This window comes from Anomaloglossus baeobatrachus, chromosome 4, assembly GCF_048569485.1.
Source record: "Anomaloglossus baeobatrachus isolate aAnoBae1 chromosome 4, aAnoBae1.hap1, whole genome shotgun sequence".
Classification (NCBI taxonomy): Eukaryota; Metazoa; Chordata; class Amphibia; order Anura; family Aromobatidae; genus Anomaloglossus; species Anomaloglossus baeobatrachus.
In genome coordinates, this window is record NC_134356.1 from 106,492,573 (window position 1) to 106,511,163 (window position 18,591).

Here is an 18,591-nt window from a genome sequence, read left to right on the forward strand (position 1 = left end):
TAAGAGGAAGGGCTTATTCTCATCGGGTCTTTGAAGAACGGGAGCAGTTGAAAAGTGTCTTTTTACTGCCTCAAAAGCCTGAGATGTCTCAGTAGACCAGGCTTTGGGATTAGCACCTTTCTTAGTCAAGGCCACCAAAGGGGCCACCAAAGTAGAAAAATGGGGTATGAACTGCCTGTAATAATTTATGAATCCTAAGAAGCGTTGCACCGCCTTCAAGGAATGAGGTTCGGACCATTGCAGGACAGCAGAGAGCTTCGCAGGATCCATAGCCAGGCCCTCTTGTGAGATAATGTAACCCAAAAAAGGCAATGAGGACTGCTCGAATACACATTTCTCGAGTTTAGCAAACAATGAGTGCTCCCTTAAACGGGAAAGGACACGAACGACATCCTGACGATGAGTCTCCAGATCAGGAGAAAAAATCAGGATGTCGTCCAGATACACCACTACTGAGGATAACTGTAAATCCCTGAACACATCGTTTACGAAGTCCTGAAATACTGCGGGTGCATTACATAACCCAAAAGGCATGACGAGGTATTCATAGTAACCGTCTCGGGTGTTAAAAGCGGTCTTCCATTCGTCACCCTTTCGAATTCGTACCAAGTTATACGCACCCCGCAGATCCAACTTCGTAAAAACTTGAGCTCCTCTCAGTTTGTCAAAGAGCTCCGAAATTAAAGGTAATGGGTATTTGTTCTTTATTGTGATTGCGTTGAGACCCCTGTAATCTATGCAGGGACGCAAATCACCCTCTTTCTTCCGAATAAAGAAAAACCCAGCTCCCGCGGGAGAGACGGACTTACGAATGAACCCCTTTTCTAAACTCTCTCTTATATAGGTCGACATGGCCTCTGACTCAGGTATCGACAGGGGGTAAACCCTGCCTTTAGGTGGAACCGAACCCGGGATAAGGTCTATGGCACAGTCATACGGCCTATGGGGTGGAAGAACCTCAGCACCCTGTTTGGAGAACACGTCAGCGAAATCCAGATAGGGTGTAGGTATGGGAGAGAGATCAGTAGATGCAACCGCAATGACCTTAGGTGGTAAGGGAAGACATCGGGACTGACATTTCGAACCCCAACTAATAATGCTGTCAGACTCCCAGTCAATGTGAGGAGCATGAGTCCGAAGCCATGGGAGACCCAGAAGGACGTCGTCTATACCCTCAGGCAAAACAAGAAAAGAAATCTCCTCTATGTGACCCTGAGACAGGGAAAGGCGCAAGGGAACTGTCCTCAATGTAATGGAGTCAGACAACATAGTTACATTAACAACACGGACAGGAATAGGCGCCTCTAACATGATAGAGGGAATATTGTGTCCCTTTACAAATCCTGAGGACACAAAAGTCCCGTCAGCTCCGGAATCCACAAAAGCCATAATAGGCCATGTATTCTCAGATAACGAGAGCTGACCTGGGATACAACACTTAGAGGGTGCAGAAGACGTCTCTAGTAACCCCCCTCTAATGGTTACTAGGCCAGGGAGTTTCCCTGACGACTAGGACACTTGTTGGCATAGTGCCCAGCCTGACGACATACGTAACATATAGGAGGACCAGACTTGCGTAGTCTGGAAGACGTATGACTTAACTCCATAGGAGTGGGAGATGTTTCAGATGCTGAGGAAGATGGTAGTGGACCCTCAACAACTGGAATAGCCCGATGCTTAGGGCGTGAGGAAGAGACCTTGAGTCTACGTTCCTTATGGCGTACATCGATCCTCGTTGCTACTGTGATCAAGTCCTCCAGAGAAGCAGGGACCTCACGAGTAGCAAGAGCATCCTTGACATAGCCTGCCAACCCTCTCCAGAAGATAGGAATCAACACCTTTTCTGGCCAATCTAGTTCTGCCACCAGAGTTCTAAAAGCAATGGCATAAGAACTAGTGGATAACGAACCCTGAGATAGATCTAACAGTCTCAGGGCCGCATCATGGGTAACCTGCGGACCTATGAATACCGCCTTAAGAGCATCAAGAAAGTCTTGATGTCTCAGAGTAACCACATCAGAGCGCTCCCATAGGGGAGTCGCCCATTCTAAGGCTTTGTCCTGAAGTAAGGAGATGATAAAGCCTACTCTGGACCTCTCCGTAGAGAAGCGAGAAGAGTTGACCTCTAGGTGTATCTGACACTGACTAATGAAACCACGACATGATCTGGCATCGCCAGAATATCTGTTTGGCAGAGCAAGTCGAGGATCATGTGCAGATGTCACCATGGTCTGAGGTTTATCCTCTATACTCTTGAGCCGTGACTCAAGTACTTGTATGTAACGGTGTAACTGCTGATATTCTGCCATAACTGCCAGACTCTTGGCTCAGTCCTAATGTTACGGGGGGCTGTCTGATAATAACCTAAAGGAGTATCAGACAGTCAGGGTCCACCGTGCAAAGACTCTACTGCAGACTATGGCAGAGTGCAATACCTCTGTTAACTCACAGAAGGATATAATAAGTAAGTAAAGCAATTCCTCCCTTACTTGGAGGGTGTGTGGAATGATCTCTGTTAATAATCACAGAGAAAAAGGCAATGTGTGCGAAATGGCACCTACCTAGGTCCGCTCTTCTAGTGGTGCAAAAGAGACGAACAGCAGCGTAAGCCGCACAAAGCTCCTACCTGCGTTCGCTCCACTAGTGTGCGAGGACACGAACCACTAGATATGGCACCTGCCTAGGTCCGCTCTTCTAGTGGTGCAAAAGAGACGAACAGCAGCGTAAGCCGCACAAAGCTCCTACCTCTGTTCGCTCCCCTAGTGTGCGAGGATACGAACAACTGCTAGTCGCAGTATAAGGAACGTTACCCTAGCGGCAACGTCCACCTACGAGTCGAACCACAAGGCCCAGCCAGACCATGTGCCTCAGGCACCTGCCTATGTCCGCTCCCCTAAGAGGTAAGGATACGGACAGCAGCCGAAGCTGTAAGGTATAAGAACGCTACCCTGCCGGTAGCGCTCACCTAGCATAGACAGAGAAATGCCTAGAGGAACGCGCACAGAGCGTCTACTCTTATGCATGAACCAAGAGGACTGAGCGCCATGTGGCGTGTGTCAGGGTCTTATATAGACTCTGTGCCTCATCCAAGATGGAGGACACCAGAGCCAATCCGCTGCCAGAACGACAGGAGTGACATCATGCTGGCCTATCACCGAGCAAGGCATCACAAGCACATGACCAGCGACCAATCGGCATAGAAGGTGTCAGAGACATGTGACCTCGTGTCAGCGATGATGTCACCCGCACATGTGCAATGGCTCCAAGATAGGACTTAGTCTCCGGCGCTCGCACATGTGCAGTAGCAAGAAATCTGGACTTAGTCTCCGGCACTCGCACATGTGCAGTAGCAAGAAATCTGGACATAGTCTCCAGTGCTCGCAGCAACCGTAACAGACAGGGTGGTCAGGGGAACAGACTTTATATGGAGGTTTCCAGCCTTCCTGACAAAGGACGAGGGATTCAATGACAAGTTGCGCTGCTGGTGGGATGAGTTTGTATCTGACAACAGAGAACACATAGATGAAACTGCTCTGTTTTGGAACACGGCAAAGACGGTGCTGAGAGGCAGGATTTTAATGTACGTCTCTTCCCTTAAGAAAAAAGTGAAGGAGGGGTATTCTGAATCGAGTGCAAAACTCAGACATGCCTATACAGAGCTCCTGCAGAACTCCTCAACTCAAAACAGAGAACATTGGAAACTGACCAAACAAGAGTTTGAGATGTGGATAGACAGGAGGGAGCAGGTATATAGATCTAGGCAAGAGGTCGAATTACTTTGATACGGCAACAAAGCGGGTAAGCTTCTGGCGAAATTGGCAAAGGGACGTTTACAAGTATCACCCATAGTTAAAATAAAAGATGGACAAGGAAAGGTAACCTCTGATCCCAAAAAAATAAATTCCACTCTACAAAATGTTTAGAAAGATCTATACAAACTCTCACACACAAATACGACAGAGGGTAGAGCCTTCCTCCAAAGCTTATCTCTCCCTAAACTCACGCAGGAGCAGCAGGATGTAATTAATGCAGACATAACGGAAGAAGAGGTGAAGCAAACTATAAGTCATTTTCAAAATGGAAAGGCACCCGATCCTGATGGGTATAGTGGGGAATTTTACAAAGTACTCAAGGAACAGGTTTCCCCGGTATTGACTACTTACTACAACAACATTTCGACAACAGGAGATATTCCAGGTAGATCCAAGGAGACATACAGTTAGGTGCAGAAATATTTGGACAGTGACACAAGTTTTGTTATTTTAGCTGTTTACAAAAACATGTTCAGAAATACAATTATATATATAATATGGGCTGAAAGTGCACACTCCCAGCTGCAATATGAGAGTTTTCACATCCAAATCGGAGAAAGGGTTTAGGAATCATAGCTCTGTAATGCATAGCCTCCTCTTTTTTCAAGGGACCAAAAGTAATTGGACAAGGGACTCTAAGGGCTGCAATTAACTCCGAAGGCGTCTCCCTCATTAACCTGTAATCAATGAAGTAGTTAAAAGGTCTGGGGTTGATTACAGGTGTGTGGTTTTGCATTTGGAAGCTGTTGCTGTGACCAGACAACATGCGGTCTAAGGAACTCTCAATTGAGGTGAAGCAGAACACCCTGAGGCTGAAAAAAAAGAAAAAATCCATCAGAGAGATAGCAGACATGCTTGGAGTAGCAAAATCAACAGTCGGGTACATTCTGAGAAAAAAGGAATTGACTGGTGAGCTTGGGAACTCAAAAAGGCCTGGGCGTCCACGGATGACAACAGTGGTGGATGATCGCCGCATACTTTCTTTGGTGAAGAAGAACCCGTTCACAACATCAACTGAAGTCCAGAACACTCTCAGTGAAGTAGGTGTATCTGTGTCTAAGTCAACAGTAAAGAGAAGACTCCATGAAAGTAAATACAAAGGGTTCACATCTAGATGCAAACCATTCATCAATTCCAAAAATAGACAGGCCAGAGTTAAATTTGCTGAAAAACACCTCATGAAGCCAGCTCAGTTCTGGAAAAGTATTTTATGGACAGATGAGACAAAGATCAACCTGTACCAGAATGATGGGAAGAAAAAAGTTTGGAGAAGAAAGGGAACGGCACATGATCCAAGGCACACCACATCCTCTGTAAAACATGGTGGATGCAACGTGATGGCATGGGCATGCATAGCTTTCAATGGCACTGGGCCACTTGTGTTTATTGATGACATAACAGCAGACAAGAGTAGCCGGATGAATTCTGAAGTGTACCGGGATATACTTTCAGCCCAGATTCAGCCAAATGCCGCAAAGTTGATCGGACGGCGCTTCATAGTACAGATGGACAATGACCCCAAGCATACAGCCAAAGCTACCCAGGAGTTCATGAGTGCAAAAAGTGGAACATTCTGCAATGGCCAAGTCAATCGCCAGATCTTAACCCAATTGAGCATGCATTTCACTTGCTCAAATCCAGACTTAAGACGGAAAGACCCACAAACAAGCAAGACCTGAAGGCTGCGGCTGTAAAAGCCTGGCAAAGCAGGAGGAAACCCAGCGTTTGGTGATGTCCATGGGTTCCAGACTTAAGGCAGTGATTGCCTCCAAAGGATTCACAACAAAATATTGAAATTAAAAATATTTTGTTTGGGTTTGGTTTATTTGTCCAATTACTTTTGACCTCCTAAAATGTGGAGTGTTTGTAAACAAATGTGTACAATTCCTACAATTTCTATCAGATATTTTTGTTCAAACCTTCAAATTAAACGTTACAATCTGCACTTGAATTCTGTTGTAGAGGTTTCATTTCAAATCCAATGTGGTGGCATGCAGAGCCCAACTCGCGAAAATCGTGTCACTGTCCAAATATTTCTGGACCTAACTGTATATCAAAGTAATTCCAAAGCATGGCAAAGACCCCTTGGAGGCTGGTTCCTATAGACTTATTTCACTTATTGACTTAGACCAAAAGATTATATCCAAAATAATGGCTGACCGCTTAGCAATGGTGCTTCCCCAACTGGTGAAGGCAGCTCAGGTGAGATTTGTTAAGGGAAGAGCTACAATTAAAAACATAAGAAAAGTCTTGACAGTGCTGGACGAGGTAGGAAGACAGCAGCATTTAGGAGACAGACCAGCCCTCCTAACTCTTGATGCAGAGAAAGAATTTGATAACGTTAGTTGGGAGTGGCTGGGGGCGACGTTGGACTCGTGAACAGTTTTGGTTGGGGTCTACAATAGCCTTACAGCTAGAGCACACACACCAGGATTCCTCTCTGATTCTTTTCACTTGCACAAGGGGACCAGACAGGGATGTCCAATGTCACCATTGCTGTTCAACCTGGCCATGGAACCCTTTGCTAGATTTATGGAGGGTCATATCTTTTTGACGGAATCAGAGTAAGCAAAGATAAAGTTAAGATTGCTCTCTTTGCGGATGACGTCATACTTTTTTTGTCAAGACCACTAGAGCAGCTGAGGAGGATCTTTGACTTTATTCAGAAATTCAGTGAATATTTGGGGTACAGGATTAACATCAACAAAAGTGACCTTCTGGAATTAGGAGACAAAATACATCAGGAGCAATGGGTCCAACTAGGTCTGGACCTACGTGTCTAGAAGTCATACACAAAGTATTTGGGGATAAAGATAGGGAGGAGACCAGGTCAACTCTATTCACTTAACTACACCCCCCTTATAGGTAAAATATTGGGGGAACTAAAGCGGTGGCATCACTTACCAATATCTCTTTTGGGTAGATGTCACCTGGTTAAAATGGTTAGCTTTGCCAGGCTCCTATACCCCTTGCAAACCCTCCCCTTGATTTTAAAACATTTAGACATAAATAGACTGAAGAAGGCTTTTACACATTTTATTTGGACAGGTAAAAGACCCAGAATTGCACTAGAAAAACCGATGCTACTGAGAAGTGAAGGCGGGGGTAATTTTCCAAATGTACGTGCTTATAATATCGCCTCTTTATTTAGACATGTAGTGGACTGGATACACGACACTAGTTGCTACTCAAACACCCATCTAGAACAACAGTTAGCTGCCCCTTGGGATCTGACCGCTCTTATCCACACTAGACAAGCTAAACTGCCACAGATAGTGAGATCCTCCTTTTTACTAAGGGTCACCATAATAAGTTGGTTAGTGAGGAAGGCCATAAGCTTCCCTCTCTGGTTTCCAAACATATGCCAATATTTGGTCATCCCGAGTTCCCCCAAGGAGCTGAAATTAAGAGGGTCATTGATCAGAGCTGTGATCAGTTGCAGACAGCGGGGTCCATTATGTGCCAGGAGGAAAAACAGTAGATGTCTCCACAAAAAATTATGGACAAATTCAAGATACACAGGAAACATTTCATACAGGTCCTGCAGCTTCATTCTTTCTGTCAGTCCAGACTCAGAAAGTTGGAGAGGGAATCTGTCTCTCATGCCTTAGATGACAGTATAGGCCCGCGCACCCAAATGGCGAGTTTCACCTCATTGTACAGCACCATGAGAAACAAATTTGTTAAGTTAAAACAGATCAAAATGTTCAGAACATGGGAGAGGTTGACAGGAGATGAAGAGATAGCGAAGACAATATTACAAGGGTGGGAACGGGTGAGAAAATCCATCTTGTGTGAGAGATGGAGGGAGACATATTTCAAGCTCATGCATACAGCGCTGTATGGCTTTAACATCCCGCCTTCCCATAGCTGCCCTGGCCGGATTACAGCATGTCCTAAGCGTGGGGTGCCCTTTACGAATCTGTGGCATGGGGTGTGGGAGTGCACAGAAGTAACATATTAGAAGCGAGTAAGGGACCATATTCAAGCATGTTGGGGAACGAAACTTCCACAAAAACCACAGGCTCTGCTCTTCCACCAATTACGCCCCCCCCCACTCCCCCCGAATCTGAATCTCAGAGTATGGTAGACAAAGTAAAGATTCCTAGAAACATCCACACATTTTTAGTGGTGGCTCTTCAGGCTTTGTTTAGTGAGTGGCTTAAACCAAACACTCCATCAGTGGGAGCAATAATATCTCAGATGAAACATCTATTGGGACTGGAACTGATAGAAGCAGAAAGGAGTAAAGAAAAGTCAGCAGGAAAAGTTTTTCCGCTGTGGAAAAAAATCATTGGTTTTCATTATAGTCCTCAGGAAATCCTGAAAATAATTAGCCCTTTCCGCCAAACAGAATGGTATTGTCTGGAAGACCTGGAGGGACGTTGGGGCTTTTAGGACCATCATTAGTCACTTAGCATGTACCATATGGAGATGGTAGTCGACACTATAGCAAGAACATAATTGTGGAAGGGTTCACACTCACTCTTATTCTTTGTTTGTGATACTACCTTTTATTTTTTCTTCCATTGCAAGGTTTACAGTTGCATTGACGAACAAATCAATCTCGTGTATGCTGATGTTTACTATTTGACCATGGAATTGACTGTTTAATTTTTTTGTTATGTTTAAAAATTTGAATAAAAAAGATGTTTTAAAAAAAAAAAAAGGATCACTATGCCCATGAATAAAATCCTTGATGGCTCTAGTTTCCAACATAAGGGTCACTTGTGGAGGGTTTCTGCTGTATACGAAAAATGGAGGGGAGCCAGCACTGCTTATGAGTGGCATGCAGCAATGAAAAAGTAAAAAGTGTACTATTCACAAATTCATTCCTACTGTAACAATTCAATGAGATTTTTGGCAAATAATTGATCAATGATTTGAGCCCCCCTGCCCCGTCACGGCAAATCTCTGTAAGGGGGGTCCCTACACTACAGTTATAATATACAAACGTACCATAAGGTCTCGTATAATGCGCAGAACCATACAGGAACATCACCTACCTGAGAAGTGTCAGAACCGCTCCCATGCTGCAAGGGCTGACAACTGCGAGTAGAAGGGCAGTCCAGGTGCCAGTGCGTGCGGCAGAACCACACACACCAGCACAATGTCAGAACTAGCCCCCACAGTGTCAGACCAGCAGACATGGATGAAGGGCGGAACAGCCCCAGGCAGGTGGTGCTTAAGTAATAATGCCTGTGGAACAGGAGGCGGTGGCTGTATGTGAACAGGCACCAACATAAATTTTGATGTCAACAGAAGGAATTTGCAAACCACACTGGGCGTGCACGGCATGGTGGCGGTCACCCACCTGACCAGTAAACGAAAAATGGAGGAGAGCCAGCACTGCTTATGAGTGGCATGCAGCAATGAAAAAGTAAAAAGTGTAATATTTTTTTTTTTTTCTGCTGTATAGGTTCTCTGCAAATGCAACATAGTGCCCACAATTTATTTTAGTTTTTCTAAAATTTAAATTGTCCTTCTTCCATTCTGACTCCTCCTGTTTGCCCAAACAGAGGTTTTTGACGACATGTAGGGTATTCCTGCACTCATATCAAACTGTGGGGTCAACTTTGTGGCGTTGGATCTTGAAAAAGGGAGATATTTAGTGCTAAAGCAATATTTTTGTGAAAAAAATGAAAATTTTCAATATTACTACCTAAGGTTATCAAATTCTGTAATGTACCTGTGGGTTCAAAATGCTTATTATACCCCTGAATAAAATCCTTGAGGTGTCTCATTTCCCAAATGGAATCACATGTGGTGGAGGTACACTGCTTAGGCACATCAGGGGCTCTCCAAACGCGACATGGCGTTGGCTAATGATTCCAGACAATTTTGCAGTCAAATGGCGCTCCTTCCCTTCCGAGCCCTGTCATGCACCCAAACAGTTGATTTCCACCACATATGATATATCAGCTTACTCAAAAGAAATTGTACAATAAATTTTATGATGCATTTTTCCTGATACCCTTATGAAGAAAAGCTATCTGGTTGAAGTAACAATCCCCTTTTCTTTATTTCTGAAACCACCTGACAGTGTTATAAGTTGTTAATATACTTAATTATTTTTTTCTGAATCCACATTGTCATAATTTGTAAGAAAGTATCAAGATGGTTCCCTACCCATCTATGTTGTATTCTAAAATGTTAAAAAAAAGAATTTAAAAAAAAAATTGATTTTTTTTTTTATTTTCACGGCTCAATGTTATAAAATTCTGTGAAGCACCTGGGGAGTCAAGGTAATCGCCAATCATTTTGAAAAATTCCTTAAGGGGTCTAGTTTCCAAAATGAGGTCACTTGTGGGGGAGCTCTACTGTTTAGGCACCTCAGGAGTTTTCCAAATGCAACATGGCATCCGCTAATGATTCCAGCCAATTTTGAAGTGAAATGGCACTTCTTCCCTTTTGAATCCTGTCATGCACCCAAACAGTTGATTTTATCTACATATGAGGTATCAGAATACTCAGGAGAAATTGCACAATAAATTGTATGGTGCATTTTTTCCTTTTACCCTTGTGAAAAAAAGTTATCTGGTTGAAGTAACAATTTTGTGGTAAAAATGTATTTTTTTTATTTTCACGGCTCAACGTTATAAAATTCTGTAAAGCACCTGGGGGTTCAAGGTGCTCGCCAAACATTTAGATAAATTCCTTGAGGTGTTTAGTTTGCAAAATGGGGCCACTTGTGTGTGTGTGTGTGTGTGGGGGGGGGGTGGTTGTTCTGCTGTTTAGGTGCTTTAGGGGCTCTGCAAATGCAACATGGTGCCCGCAATCTATTTCAGCCAAATTTGCTTTCCGAAATATTGCTCCTTCCGTTCTGGCCCTGCAATTTGTCCAAACATTTACTTTCTGACTACATATGGGGTATCACTGAGCTCATAAGAAAATGGATCAAATGCCCAATTGTCACAAAAATAGAATTTTTATTGATTTAATCATAAAACATTGTGAATAATTTATGAATTTGGTGGATATATGTATAATTGTAGATTACATAAAAAGAAAAGAGGACTAAGACCCAAATGATATAATGAAAACACATTGCAGAAAATTCATGATGTGTTGCTTAAAATAGCCACCAGAGGTCACTGGCGTCCAGGTATAGAGCTACCATAGTACTGCAAGCTATCAAAATTGACTAACTATACAATCAACAATCATGCAGTAGTACTGACTGGACACCAGTGACCTCTGGTGGCTATTTTAAGTAATACATCTTGAATTTTCTTCAATGTGTTTTCATGTATATATCCAACAAATTTATAAGTTATTCACAATATTTTGTAATTAAATAAAAATTATATTTTTGTGACAATTGGGTATTTGATCGCCTTTCTTTATTTCTGTTTATACTTGTCCACAAAGTGATTTGCCCTCACTATATATTTGTCCGTTATGTGCTCTTTTTGATATAAAACTAATATATCCGTGTTGGTCAATAATATGAATATATATTGACCATATTATTAATGATTCAATATATCCCACTGTAGGGAAGAAGGAAAAGACACAGTATGGCACTTTTTCTGAGCATAATAAACCATTAAACTTATATTGGCAATATATGTCTCCCCAGTCTCACAAGCTCGTTGCCTTGGAGTAACCCTCGACTATGCTCTATCCTTCAAGCCACACATCCAAGCCCTCTTCACCTCATGCAGACTACAACTCAAAAATATCTCCCGGATCCGTGCTTTCCTTAACCAAGAATCAGCAAAAACATTAGTGCATGCCCTCATCATCTCCCGCCTCGACTACTGCATCCTCCTGCTCTCTGGCCTCCCTTCCAACACTCTTGCACCCCTCCAATCTATCCTAAACTCTTCGGCCCGCTTAATCCACCTCTCTCCCCGCTATTCCCCAGCCTCGCCACTCTGCCAATCCCTTCACTGGCTTCCCATCGCCCAACGACTCCAGTTCAAAACATTAACCATGTCATACAAAGCCATCCACAACCTGTCTCCTCCTTACATCTGTGACCTAGTCTCCCGGTACCTACCTGCACGCAACCTCAGATCCTCACAAGATCTCCTTCTCTACTTCTCTCTTATCTCCTCTTCGCAAAATCGCATACAAGATTTCTCCCGTGCCTCCCCCATACTCTGGAACGCTCTACCCCAGCATATCAGACTCTCCCCTACTGTGGAAAGCTTCAAGAAGAACCTCAAGATCCACCTCTTCCAACAAGCCTACAACCTACAATAGCCCTCAGTCCAGTACACCACTGCGCAACCAGCTCTGTCCTCACCTATTGTACCATCACCCATTCCCTGTAGACTGTGAGCTCTCGCGGGCAGGGTCCTCTCTTCTCCTATACCAGTCTGTTTTGTACTGTTAATGATTGTTGTACGTATACCATCTGTCACTTGTAAAGCGCCATTGAATAAATGGCGCTATAATAATAAATAATAATAATATGTCATTATTGCACTCACCTATAGTGAGCACATAAGGCTCATGTATAATATATCCTTATTGATGGAGTTCTGGTCTGCTGCCTGATCAATGAGCTGCGAATAATCCCCTACGTTGGAGATACCACAGATGGAGTCTAAAGAGATGCAATAGATCGCATTTGGCACTTCCAATACATCCAGCCTTGATAAGGTCAGTCTTGGTAGATTATTTTAATAAAAATACATACAGTATGTGTGTATAATAAAGCAACGCGTTTCAGTTCTATTCATAGAGCCTTCTTCAGGTTAAAAACATAAAACAATGAATAATGTGTACCTCAGTGGTCTAGCACTGAGGTGCACATTATTCACTGTTTTATATGTTTTTCAACCTGAAGAAGTCTCAATGAATAAAGCCGAAACGTGTTGTTTTATTATATACACACATGTATTTTTTTACATATTCTACCAAGACATATCATAAATATGCATTGAATTTCACTGCTTTTTAGTATTCATAAGAAAGTGGGTAACAAACTGTGGGGTCCACTTTTGGTGTTACCTCTTGAAAAAGAGAAATTTCTTGCTAAAGCAACATTTTGTGAAAAAAATGAAAATTTTCAATATGACTACCTAATGTTATCAAATTCTGTAAAGTATCTGTGGGTTCAAAATGCTCACTATACCCCTAGATAAAATCCTTGAGAGGTCTTGTTTCCAAAATGGGGTCACTTGTGGGGGGCTTCTGCTGATTAGGCTCCTATTTGCAACATAGTGCCTGCAATCTATTTTAGCCAAATTTGTGTTTCAAAATTAAAATTTTGCTCCTTCTGTTCCGATCCCTCCCATTTGTCCAAACAGAGGTTGCTGACCACATGTAGGGTATCCGCGCGCTCAGAAGAAACTGGGTAACACATTTTGGGGTCAATTTTTTGTGTTATTTCTTCTAAATGAGAATAAATTGGGGCTAGAGCAACATTTTTACGTAAAATGATAATTTTTGTTTTTTTTCTTTTTCATTCCACATTGCTTTAGTTCCTGGGAAGCATTTGAAGGGTTTATACACTTTTTGGGTGTGATTTTAAGTACTTTGAGGGGTGTAGTTTTTAGAATAGAGTCACTTTTGGGTATTTTCTGTCATTTAGGCCTCTCAAAGTCACTTCAAATGGGATGTGGTCCCTAAAAAAAAAATAGTTTTGTAAATTTTGTTGAAAAAATTAGAAATCATTGATAAACATTTAACCCTTTTAACTTCCTAACCCCAAAATAATTTTGTTTAAAAAATTGTGCTGATGTAAGGTAAACATGTGGGAAATGTAATTTAGTAACTAGTTTTGTGTAATATAACTCTCTGGTTTAAGGGCATAAAAATTAAAAGTTTGAAAATTGCTAAATTTTTTACATTTTCATCAAATTTCTGATTTGTTTACAAATATAAGAAAAAATATTATCCTAAATTTACCAATACCATGAAATACAATATGTCACAAAAAACTATCTCAGAATCACCGGGATTGGTTGAAGCGTTCAAGAGTTATAATCTCAGAAACTGACAGTGGTCAAATTTCTAAAATCTGGCCTGGTCATTAAGGTCAAATTTGGCTTCATCCTTAAGGCGTTAATACATTTTTTTCACTGTTTATACTACCAGTATCTTGATAAATGATTCTGAACTATCTGGTGGCTATTTATTTCTAACAGCAATACTTAGGTATGAGTGTCATCTAGTGTTCATTATTTTTATAGCGCTAGCACTTTAGCATGAGCACAAGCACTTTGTAATTTAACAACTATTCCATGCAACTGTCTATTTTTGTATGAATTTGCTTATGTGGGATTGTTATGTCTATCTATATAAATAATGATTTATAAATGTTTAAATGTCTAATGTTCTGATGTAATGCCATCCTGGTAGCCAACAACTAATTTGGGCAGTTTTCTATTCCAATCTTTTATGTCTTTTCATTTTTTTTTAATTGTTTAAATTGATACTTTGATTGAACGTGCGGTTTGCTTTGCAGTGAAATAAAAACTGTGTATGTGGATCTTTTGGCCAACAGGGATCTCCAGAGAAGCTGTATTTTTATTTGTGTTTTCATTCAATTTTTGTGTATGTTTTCTTTCTTGATTTGAATATAGATGTATACCATTTTCTACATACTTGTATAGTCTTTTTATTGGTTACAGGATTTATTGCTTTGCATAGATTCAACAATTAGGGGCAATTGTTTGATTAGTAAAGAAATAGGATTGTGATTTGTTGCCACCAAAGGGTCTTTTTCTGGTTTAGGAAGAAAACTGATATGTGCTTCCAAGGTTTGAGGGGCAAAACATGTCTTTTCATCTAGTAAATTAAAACTTTTAGCCATTACCGTGCTAATTGCTCTTTGGAAAATGTATAATATGCAGCTGTAAAGCCATCTGATCAAGGGCATTTGATAGTGAATGTAGATAGGATCACAGAATTTACCTCCCCCTCCGAGACATCGTCCTTTCATAGGGTGTTTGTGCTGTGTGGCGGCCATTGTTCTGGTGATTTTGTGACTGTGGGGCGGTGTGGCCTGGAGTCTTGGGGACCTAGCCTTGCAGTATGGGTGCTGTGAGGCACCAGGTCACCTTCCCTTCTTGTGCATTGTCACTGCGGCAGTGGTTGGTGCACGACACTGCACTTTTAAGGAATCAAAGTTAGGAAACTACTCAGAGGCTCACCGTGACATGGCAGTGGGCTTCATACAGTCTGATCAGAATGCTTAACCAAGAAGCTCATGTTCAGGTGCATACATTTTTGCCTAGTAGCATTAGATCAACTTATGATTTTTGGATGTGCGTTAAATGTCTTTTTCTACAACTATGTTGCAATGCATAGTGTATCCCCTCTGTTTTTTTGGACCAGCACTCATCCCATTTGGCACAGCTGGCAGCCATTGTTGCAGTAGTTTTTTGGCTGTGGGGCGGTGTGACCTAGGGTCTTGAGAACTCAGCCTTGCAGTATGGACGCTGTGAGGCACCAGACCATTCAGTTGTCAAAGTTAAGGACCCACTCAGAGGTTTGTCGTGATGTGGGTGGCAGTGGGCTTCATACAGTCTGATCAGAATGTTAAATCAAGAACCTCATGTTCAGGTGCATACTTTTTTGCCTAGAGGCATTAGATCAAAGTATGATTTTTGGATGTGCGGTCCATGTCTTTTTCTAAAACTATGTTGAAATGAAAAGTTTTAGCCAGATTCAGACAGGACAAAGGCTTGCATGCCGAAACTAGTCTCTGACTAATCTCCCGTTTTGTCACTGCTACTCTGGCTGGTTTTTAATATTTTTCCAATAAAGACTATATGATTTTACTTACATCTTCTGGTCTTTGAGGAACACCGCTGGATTTGCCTCTGCCTTTTTACTACTTTAAGCTTTCTTGGATTGCTTCCTCCTAAATCATGAGCAGGACCCGCCAGTTGAAAACTGAATCCAGCAGCTGATACAAGGGTAAGACTGCTCCTCCATATTATTTGTTTGTTTCTGCTTGAGCTCAGGACTTACGTTACCGAGAGACGGGTCCTGAGGGTATTGGATCTGGAGAAGTCCTGTCAGGTCTTAGCATTCATAAGCGACTGACAGTCACCGGGTCTATCAGTTTGGCGACAAAACTACTGAGTGTGTACACACTTCTCACAAAAGTAGAAAAAAAATATGCACAGGGTCTGAGCTCAGGACTTATGTTACCGAGAGATGGGTCCAGGGGGTATCGGATCTAGAGAAGTCCTAACAGGTTTCAGCATTCATAAGCAACCAACAGTCATGGGAAAGATCACCTCAGAAAAGAAACAGCAGTCAGGTGACAGGCCACGTTACCCGAAAGGTTGCTCTGGTTACAGTTCTCTCTCTGGCAGCAGTCTCTGTCCACCCAGCACTCAGCAGGCCGTCTCTATCAATCCAGGTACCGTAGACCAGCACAGGGAAAGCTGGCCATCACACCTCAGAATCTTTCTGGCTTTTCCCTCTAACTTCCTGCTTTTTCTCTCATTCCCTTTCCACCTGGAATTCTCCTTCAAGACTGAGCAGACAACCTTCTGTTGGATGGGAGGGGACACTGCAACTGAGACTTCAGCACTCTCACAATACTAACAAAGCTGATGGGCTCTTTAACATTTTAAAATGAGCCTGTCATTAGCATCAACCCTCCTAATCTGTCTATATAGCCATTCGGCTCTTAGAAAGTTGTTTAAAATGATACTTTCATATCTGTGATCCAATTTCTTGAGAAGTCCACAGTTTTTTATAATGTAAATGATCTATAGGGTGGCCATAGATCTCCCGGAGATTCTGCCTCTAAATTGTATTGTAAATCAATGGCAGCATTACCAGTGTGAGACATGTAAATTAGTAGAGCAAACTATCAGGGTAACACCTTCTTTAATTAAAAATAAATTTGGGGGGTTAACTCCCAGGGTGATCAGTCTCCGGCCCACATATCTTATCAGTTCAATTACATTGATTTTTATGGATTAAAGAAAATGGTTATCAGGTATCAAGGTATATTATTCCACTCCTTGTAACCTATATTCTTATATAGACAGCGTAGGAGAGTTGATCCCACTGACTGATTCTATTTAACAAAATGTAGCAACTAACGCTAAGGCTTCTTGAATTGGTTTTCCTTTTTTTTTCTTTTTTTAGGAATCATCTGACTTGTCTTTTGGAGACAGTAATTTAGTAGCAGCAAGTGTAAACTTATTATTATTATTATTATTATTAATAATAATAATAATAATAATAATAATATTATTTTAGTTTCATAGTTGTTGACATTTACATGATGTTTTGTTTTTATGCCATTTCAGTATTTTTCAACCAGTATAGCAATTTGAATGAGAAAAAAATCATGACAAAAGGTCAAATGAATAATTAGTCATGAAGCCATTAGAATTAGAAGTTGACAATTGGTTGGTACAAACAAGTACACAGTCACACTATTTCTGTTAAGTATGTCTATTATGTCTACAGATGAGTGGACCCGTGGATATTTGGGTTCGCCAAGTTCGGCCGCAGTTTAGTTAAAAGTTTTGGTTCAGTACCCGAACTTGACTCCGGAATCCAAACCCCATGTCAGTCAATGGCAACCTAAACGTTTGGGCAGCAAAATGGTCATACTAAGGGCTAGAGGGCTGCAAAAGGAAGTGTGGGGTTCACCTATTTTTTATAACCAGCCAAGGTAAAGCTGGTGTGATTTTGGATCATTATTTCACACAAACACTCTTCAAATCCTGAAGGTTCGGTGGCCTTTTTCTATGAACTCTGAACTTTACTTTCTTCCATAAATTTTGTATTGGATTCAGGTCAGTTGATTGGCTGGGCCATTCTAGCAGCTTTATTTTCTTTCTCTGAAATCATTTGAGTTTCTTTGGCTGTGTGTTTGGGATCTGTTATGAACATAAATCACTCAAACACATGGGTAATGGAAAAGGGGAGAGCATAGCCGCATCCAACTGATCTCTGTACAGACTAAAAGACCCTAGCTGCACTAACAGCACCACCTCAGCTCCCTAAAAGGCTTATAAGTGTTTTCTCCTGCCTCCTGAAGGACCAGACAGAAGTCCGCCACATGTTGCCTACAAGGGGAAAGCAAAGTGTCCTGGAACAAACAGAGACCCAATGTGAAATAATCTGAAACAAGTGCAAATAAGGTAAAAGGATTAGTGGCTGCGAAGTAAAGCACACCAACTCACTTCAGACACTCAATTAGGGTAAGTTCACACAGTGCGTTTTTCGCTGCATTTTTGCGCGTTTTTCGGGTGCGTTTTTGCTCAGAAAACTGCATGACTTTGCTTCCAAAGCAAAGTCTATGAGTTTTCATTGTTGCTGTCTGCACACAGCGGTTTTTTTTAGCTGCATTTTTGTGCTGCACACAAAAACGCAGCATGTCAATTATTTTTCCGTTTTTCACTGCGTTTTCCACCCATTGAGTTCAATGAGATGTTCAAAAATGCAATAAAAAACGCAAATTGCAGTGCGTTTCTATGACTAAAATCGCAAGTATAAACGCAAGGGGTGGGTAGTAAAGTGACATGTACAGGAAGAGGATTCCTTCTGTCAGTAAACACAGAAGCGTGAATCCTCCCGGTACCGCCACCGCTGCTTCAATCTTACGTGCGGCGCCATGACCGGGTGGAAGGTGGAAGCAGCTGCAAAAACAAAAGTGAAAAGTAGAAAAAAAAATGTCATGCTCACCTGTCTGCACACTCCCGGTGCCATGTCCGCTCCCAGCTCCTCTCCCGGTACCGCTGCTCCGGCTGTGTGCAGTCTCCCCGGGCACGTCCGATGGCTGCAGGACCTGGTGGTGAATCACCTGATGCGGTCACCTGACGCATCAGCTGATCGTAAGTCT